General features: G+C 46.9%; 2 pseudogenes; one reads left to right on the top strand and one right to left on the bottom strand.

Moving 5' to 3' along the window:
* The window catches only part of LOC123162069 (tryptophan decarboxylase 1-like), a 14,325-nt pseudogene extending 12,735 nt beyond the window's left edge, over window positions 1–1,590 (bottom strand).
* A 2,193-nt stretch (window positions 1,591–3,783) lies between these two features.
* LOC123156651 (indole-2-monooxygenase-like) lies at window positions 3,784–6,860 on the top strand (annotated as a pseudogene).
* Window positions 6,861–7,256: the final 396 nt, after the last annotated feature.

The raw sequence follows: 7,256 nt of genomic DNA, 5'->3' as shown, positions 1-7,256 counted from the left end.
GACATAACCTGTGCTATTGGTAACGACGGAATTATGTGTGATGTTGGCCTATATCATAAAATTGTGATGATAGTAACAAAAAAAGTGTCTAGTTTTCAAACCTTACACCTTGTGTACCAAACAGGAATGAGTGTGTAAATTCTGTAAATATTGTTGATAGCAAACCCTTATTCGTAAATGTTTTAAAACATGCTATGCTCATCCATACGGCAACCTTTTAAAACTCGTGCTTCACTACCATGGTACACATGCCAAGTTTTCTTTCTTCTTCCTGACACAGAAACCTTGCATAGTACTCACCTTGCTACACAAATCGGCCGGTGCATTGGGCTTCTCAACTATTCGTTTTACTCTTAACGGCCATAATGTTGACGTTCCCATGCTATGTGCCCATTTGGACGGGTTCCAAGCAGCCCAACAATAATAAAATGAGTGAGGGTGTCGGACAGGGGGTGCAAAACTAATTAAAAAAGGAAGGCGAAAAAAATAATGAACCTTTCACAAGCTGAGCACCATGCGCATATAGGAACCTTTCATGGGCTTGGAACTGTTTCACGTGGGCCGATGACTGGCATGTCGCAGGGTTGGCAGGCTATGGGCTGGGCCTAGTGCATAGGCACATGCGCTCGTGGTCCAAAACCATCTATAAGAGGAAATAAGATTCAGCCAACTGAAATGTGAGAAATTCAAAGATGGCAAAGTTTTGGACCAGATCCCAAGCTCAACATGTGGCTATGATTGCTACCTCCACAAGATTGTTGCATAGGTTTGCTTTTCCCTATATATATATATATATATATATATATATATATGTAGCGAGTAGCGTCGGATAGATATGCGAAAACTTGTTGTTCGACCAATCTGTCGGAGAAGGAGAGGTCGGTCACTTCTCTCTGTGTATATGTTCAAGACGATCTTCTGTACTTAATGGTTTCCTTCATTTGCTTACTGGCTAGCGTGTCGAGTCCTCTCTATACGTATACTACGTAGCGTCGACCAAGCACGGAGATAAGAGAGGACACTTTTCTCTATTATCTAGCTAACACAATAATTAACCCTACAAAACCCCCAAAACCCCCAAACCCCTCCCCCCTTTTAAAAACAAAAACAAAAACCCCAGCCCATGAACTGCTGACGCGTGGAAGCCTTTTGGTCCCGGTTGGTGCCACCAACCGGACAAAAGGCCCCCCTGCCTAGGCAAGCCGTAACGGCCACGTGGAGCCCCATCTGTCCCGGTTGGTATAAGAACCGGGACTAAAGGTGTTGGGCTTTAGTACTGACCCTTTAGTCCCGGTTCCCGAATCGGGACAAATGGGCCTTATAAACCGGGATAAATGGGCCTTTTTCTACTAGTGCAAGTACGAGAACCTCAATCTCGGATGCCACGCGGGCGGCCTGCCACGTGGAACCAACGGTGTACGGGGAAGAAGCAATGATGTCACCGGCGATGGCGGCAATGCTATTGGTGGCGGGGAAGAACGCGAAGAAGTTTGGGCTGGCCCAGTGCATCATGCCAGGGACTACAAAGTCCCTGAACTCCTTCATGGTCACGTCGAACGGCGTAGGATACGTAGGTGGAGACTCCATAAGTTCCTCCTGTCACAAGGACATTATTCAAAATTATAATCAAATTTCAACAGAAAAATTGTACGTTTTGTAACCCCTCAATATTCCACCTGTGACAAATCCTAAACCCTAAACCCCTTACCATGCTGCCATAAGCTACGTGTGGTCTCCCTATTAATCTTTCCCTAATCTATCCCTAATCTCTCCCTAATAATAAAGCACGGATTGACTTTGTCGGGTTCACCGTCACAATACGCTTTCTTCTCATGTCGTAATACGCTTTTACAATTCATGTAGACAAAATCAAAATCCAAGGTGGTACTATTCCCCGAGAGCTCTAACAGTCGAGCTTTGGATGAAACCTCGTGTAGGTAATCGGGCCGGCCAGTCGAGCTTTGGCTGAAACCTCGCGTACGTAATCGGGCCGGCCCATAACTAGGAAACAAGAACGTAAAAATAGCACGAAAAACAAAACCACACATGATGGGTTTGATCTCACGACCTCAAGCTAGGTAGCAGGGACGCCAACCACATGAGCTAGCTGTTGATTATGCTCAAATTGCAGCGCCCCAGTTAAAGTAGTTTAGCGACAGGTCTATTTATTTTTCTTAAATATTTTCAACAATTCTTGGAAACACGTGTGGACGATTTTCCTTAAAATATTTGAATATGAATACGTTTTTAAAATCGTCAATAAATATCGAAAATTCGAACAAAATTTCGAAACCTGAACAAATAGAGTTCTGGTTCGATGGCCGGAGGGGGTGGGTGTAGGTGCTCTGGTGGTGCCTGAACAAATAGAGAAGAACATGGAAGAAACAAACTAAACATAGAAAAACTGGAGACACTTGGTTCGTAGACCGAGCTCAAACTGCCATAGCCTGCCCTTCAGCCACCATCCTGGCCGTCAACGCTTTGCTCTTCGGGGCCTTGGTCTTTCCACTTGCAGTCGCTTCCACCAGCGCGGTTACGAAGTTGATGAAGCGTTGGGGGAGCTCTTCCTTGTACAGGTCCTTGTACTTCTGGAGCGCTCCGGGCGTGGGCGGCCCATCGCCGACGAGAGTCCCCTCCTTCTTCATAAGAACAAGGCGGGCCTTGTCCATGGAGCTCAGACCACTAGAGGGCTTGGCCGCCAGCCACCCGCTGCTCCTTTGCGGACCGGGAGCGGGCGCAGGAGGAGCTGGGTCCTGCTGCGGGAGATCCATCGAGGGAGGCGGCGCGAAGATGGGAGGGGCGGAGGGCGGCGGCGGGGCCAATCCCAGCAGCGGCGGGCAAGCGGAGGAGACAGGGGCGCTGATGGAGTCTAGGAAAGTGGAAATACGATCGATGTCGGCCTGCGCATCAGCATCACATGAAGCCTCCAGAGCCATGGGCTGGCTCGGTCTGTCCTGCTGAGGATCCATGGGCTGGCTCGGCCCGTCCAGCTGAGGATCCAGGCCCGGATCCGACAGCGGGCGAAGGCCGGGCTCGGCTGGGCTCACATCCAAGAGCTGCAACCCATCTTGATCTATGTCCTGCGGCTCGATATCCTTTTCGGCCCTTGACTTATGAGGCGCGCCGACGCCCAAGGAATCAACATGGGATATTCCTTCGATGCCAATCTTCGTCCTCATCTCTTGTTCAGCGACAGAGCCAGAGGTCAGCGCCAGAATTTGAGCAGCGGGGACATCAACAGTGGCTGCCTGCCATCCCGCCTGGCCCAGACTTGCGAAGGGGCAACTGTCCATCTGTCCCTCCGCGGCCCGGGGTGCTTCAGCTGCCCAAGAAACGGCTGACGCCAGCCCCACATGGCCCTCACCCGGGCGGGTAAGCAAGATGGGCGCGGCGGCAGAGCTCGAGAATGGGTCGCCGGAGACAGCCGAAGAGATGATGGGTGCGGTGTCAATCAGCGACATGGCCGCACCACCTGAGCCGTGGTATAGCCTTCTTCTTCCGCCGGCCTGCGGAGGTCCATCACCGCCCCTGGATGAGCCAGCTTGCCCCAGCCCGCGGGCGTGATTCCCGAAGCTGCCATTGTTGGGGGGCCGGTCTCGCTGGCCAGCACCGCCCCCACCACCGCCAGGGGGTGGGGGGTACCGGGGTCTTGCTTGCGCCGTGACTCTTGAGGGAGGTGGAGGGAAATCACCGTCTTCGTAGTTGAGGTACCAGCGGTAGCCCCATTTAGCTGGCCAATCCGGGGTCGAAACACCGATGAGGCATTTTCCTGAGATCGGTATCATGGAGGAACAGCCAGAGAGATGGGGGCAGGTCGGCCTTCTCGGGCACCCAGTCCTCATCCACCTGGACAGGGTGATTGGTTTTCGAGACCCGCCGGAATCTAGCTCGGACAGCGGACGGAGCAGCCGCAGTGGCATTTGCGGGATCCCCTCGGAGGCGTCATCGAGGAGGTAATTTAATAGCTGTTGTTTAAAACTTTAATGTCTACACAATGGTGAAAAATATTTATGATCCTATTTGCTCGTTTATGTCGGACATGGATTCAACAGACGACTTGACTGCTCCATTAAAAAAGTGTACTCAATTGCTCAACAGGATTGTCCCGTAGGCCAGGCGGTGGTACCGTTGTAGTAATCTCGGTCAAAAATGTTAGGGAAGAGCTGACAGGCATGCAGGGGACGTAGTGCTTCAAAACAATTGACCGAATGGGTGCAACTTGCAAGAGGGGACGACGCTGGCCAAAGGAAGAATGGGGTCACAAGATGGCCTCTAACAATTAAATTACTAAAGATGTTCGAAAATTCAATAATTTTTTTTTGAAAATACAACATACATGTTCGTGTTTTCATCAAGAAAAGGTATATTCTGTGCTCTGAAAAATAATAAATAAATAAACAACCAGATCTGTAAAAGCAACATTATTGAATTTGTTTTCTTCATGGGAAAAGCTTGGGAACAACGGGGCTGATCCAGCACAGGCCATCCGCCTCCTACAGCGTGTAACGCGTGTCCTGTGTGTGGCCTGCGCACCACACCACAGTATTCTCCAGCGTTATTGCAACTAAATTTCTGTTGTAATTGTTTCTTCAACATCACCTATGTTGCAAAAGTTCCTCCCAAAGAAACACTATGTTGCAAAAAAGTAAAGACGTTAAATTTTTTGCAACTAGACCTCTGTTGCAAAAAGAAAATCTGCAACATAATCTTTATTTCAAATGTTTCTGCAACCGGGCATGTGTCGCAAAAGGGAACTCGCAACATGACTTTTGTTGCAAAAGTGAGGGCAGTGCTAAGCCACGGGATTACGCCGGATCCCACAGCTCGCAACCCGGCGGACGTTTTCACATCCCTTTCTTTATACACATGCCACAAAACTAAACATTTCTTCGATGGAAGGTTATATCTTTACATGGATATGGTATTTGCCATATTAATAATGTTGTAAGAAACTGTTAACATATTTCTTTTTCATGTGTCATGCTCCAGGTTCCAACTTTGAATTACTGGTCCCTAGTTTTTCCGCTGACTAGATAATTGTCCATGCATTGCAACAGGGTAAATATTCTATAAATATATTAACCCATGATTTACCTGCTTATATTGGTCATGTAAATAAATATTTATTAAATCATTCCCGTAATTTACCTAACTAAATAAAGTTTACGATTTTATTTGCTAAAAACTTATTGGAGAAAAATAATCAATAAAAGATGCTATAATTAACTAAAAATATTTTCAAGGAAAACAGATGGGAAAAAAATAAAGATACGAGGGGAAAAATCAAAACGGAGAGAGGGACGGAGAACGCTACATATTGTTGGATGAAGCTTTGTGCCTGGCCGGAAAGGGAACTTTACGTCATTTTAAGTAGTAGATAGAAATAGAGAAGTAGGCATGGAGGTGGCCGAGCTTGCCAAGTCAACCGGCCTGCGGGCTGGGTCCTAGATAGGTTGGGGGAAAATAGGTCATGGTATTGTTTTTTTTTAAGTCTCGGATCTTGGTTATGTATTCTAGCCATAGTTTTGTATGCATATCTTACTTTCCATGATGATTAAAAAAGACCTCAAGAAAGAATAAATTTCATTTTGTAGAGGCTAATAGCTGTGAAAAATTAGCTAGCCCTGACGTCTTAACATATGAATGATAGGTTAGCATTACCATGGCCAAGATCAATGAGGCAATCGCAACAGGTTCAACGGTGGACATGAGTGAGCTGCTAAGCTCGTTCACAAATGACATTGCGTGTCGCGCTATATCAGGCAAGTTCTTCCGAAAAGAAAGTCGTAACAAGCTATTCCAGGACCTGATCAATGATAGCACACGACTGCTAGGAGGATTCATCCTTGAGGAGTACTTCCCTGTCCTGCGTGCTCAAGTGGGTTGTTTGTGCAAAAGCCGAGAGAATGAAGAAGAGATGGCTGATCTACTTGAAAAGGTGATTGATGACCACGATAGCAAGGACAGTGCGATGTCTGATCAGAAAGCGGGTGCTGATTTTATCGATGTTCTGCTATCTGTCCAACAAGAGTATGATCTAACCAGAGAGCACATCATAGCTATGCTGACAGTAAGCATCCATGCTTCCGGCTGTAATGCCTAAATAAAATAACTACACATGTCATGCACACCATCATTTCATAGCGGAGACAGCACATGTGGATTTGGCTAGGTTGATCTAACAGATTTCTTGTTGATATTCGCAGGACATATTTTTTGGAGCAACAAGCACATCATCTCAAACACTTGAGTTCACCCTTGTTGAACTTGTAAAGAGGCCACACATGATGAGGAACTTACAAGACGAGGTCAGGAGTAACAACATACATCGGGGAGAAGGAGCATTCAGCAAAGTCAACCAGAACAACATGATTTACCTGAAAGCAGTCATTAAAGAATCGCTCCGGCTACATCCTGTGGCGCCTCTCCTTTCTCCGCATCTTGCAATGGCTGACTGTTGCATCGATGGTTACACAGTTCCGAGTGGCACACAAATATTTGTTAATGCTTGGGCTATTGGCAGAGACGCGAGCTCCTGGGAGGACGCAGATGAATTCATGCCTGAAAGGTTTTTAGACGACGGCAATGCAGCACTTTTCAATTTCAAGGGAAATGATTTCCGATTTTTTCCATTTGGGGCAGGACGAAGGATGTGCCCTGGAATCAACTTTGCGGTTGACAGCATAGAGATCATGTTGGCGACACTTATGTACTATTTTGATTGGGAGCTACCCCAAGGGTTGGAACCAAATGATGTTGATACGACGGAGGTGTTTGGGCTAACGGTGCGCAGAAGGGAGAAGCTTCTCTTAGTTCCCAAATTATCTAGCCACCTACATGGATTGGATATTGCACCGTAATAGCACCATCATCTTTTCTTAAATGTCTATTAAGTGTAATAAAGTGCGACCATAAACCTTGTGTTTCTATTGAAAAATAAAAATAAACACTTCTTGTTTGATCCTCCAACCTCTGCACAAGAGGATGCAAACATCCCCACAATAAAAGTTGTTGTCATCCGGCAGGCTCCAGTGTCTGCCGATGTCCCACGACCATGCCTCCTTGGTCTAGCCTTATTGATCAGTCGGCCAACTTCTGTGATCTTGGTGATGTAAGCGTGTATTGTCCGGAGTCCTAGGTTCTTTGCTAAACGTAGTAATTTTAATGGCCCCTGCATTATTTAATGTTTAGCACCAGACTAATTTTGTCCCTAGCGCATCACGTATACTAGAGTTGCCTTGATGTGCGAAGACTGT

The sequence above is a fragment of the Triticum aestivum genome, chromosome 1D (assembly GCF_018294505.1).
Source record: "Triticum aestivum cultivar Chinese Spring chromosome 1D, IWGSC CS RefSeq v2.1, whole genome shotgun sequence".
NCBI lineage: Eukaryota > Viridiplantae > Streptophyta > Magnoliopsida > Poales > Poaceae > Triticum > Triticum aestivum.
The sequence above is the reverse complement of the archived record's forward strand: the minus strand, read 5'-3'. Positions and strand labels throughout refer to the sequence as shown.